Here is a 1,087-nt window from a genome sequence, read left to right as displayed (position 1 = left end):
CTGGTTACTCTAAGGCTGCATTTATACAGGAAGCCCAATTCAAATATTTTTTGACCAATCAGATTAGCTCTGAAAAAGATCTGAGGAGAAAAGATCTGATGTAATTTGTCAAAATACTAATTAGTGGAAAAAATATTATATAATATATTTTTGTGACCTATAATATATTTTTGTAAACTCAGTGCAGTTTGCTTAATTTCTTGCGGATTGTGAACATTCCAAAGGAACTCAAACCCCTAAAAAGAGCCCAGAAGCGAACCGAACTGAGACCATCTTGAGAGGTGGTCTAAGTTCGGTTCGCTTGAATTCCAAGGTTCGGTTTCATTTAAAGGGCAATGTGAACAAAAAGCTCACCAGGTTCGCTTGTCATTATTACCACACACTAGACTACTGCAACACCGTTTCCCCTGCCATAACCCCTCACACTAGACTACTGCAACACTGTTTCCCCTGCCATAACCCCTCACACTAGACTACTGCAACACTGTTTCCCCTGCCATAACCCCTCACACTAGACTACTGCAACACTGTTTCTCCTGCCATAACCCCTCACACTAGACTACTGTAACACCGTTTCCCCTGCCATAACCCCTGACACTAGACTACTGCAACACCGTTTCTCCTGCCATAACCCCTCACACTAGACTACTGCAACACTGTTTCCCCTGCCATAACCCCTCACACTAGACTACTGCAACACTGTTTCCCCTGCCATAACCCCTCACACTAGACTACTGCAACACTGTTTCCCCTGCCATAACCCCTCACTAGACTACTGCAACACTGTTTCCCCTGCCATAACCCCTCACTAGACTACTGCAACACCGTTTCCCCTGCCATAACCCCTCATACTAGACTACTGCAACACTGTTTCCCCTGCCATAACCCCTCACTAGACTACTGCAACACTGTTTCCCCTGCCATAACCCCTCATACTAGACTACTGCAACACTGTTTCCCCTGCCATAACCCCTCACTAGACTACTGCAACAGTTTCCCCTGCCATAACCCCTCACTAGACTACTGCAACACCGTTTCCCCTGCCATAAACCCTCACACTAGACTACTGCAACACTGTTTCCCCTGC

This window comes from Salvelinus namaycush, chromosome 30, assembly GCF_016432855.1.
Source record: "Salvelinus namaycush isolate Seneca chromosome 30, SaNama_1.0, whole genome shotgun sequence".
NCBI lineage: Eukaryota > Metazoa > Chordata > Actinopteri > Salmoniformes > Salmonidae > Salvelinus > Salvelinus namaycush.
The sequence above is the reverse complement of the archived record's forward strand: the minus strand, read 5'-3'. Positions refer to the sequence as shown.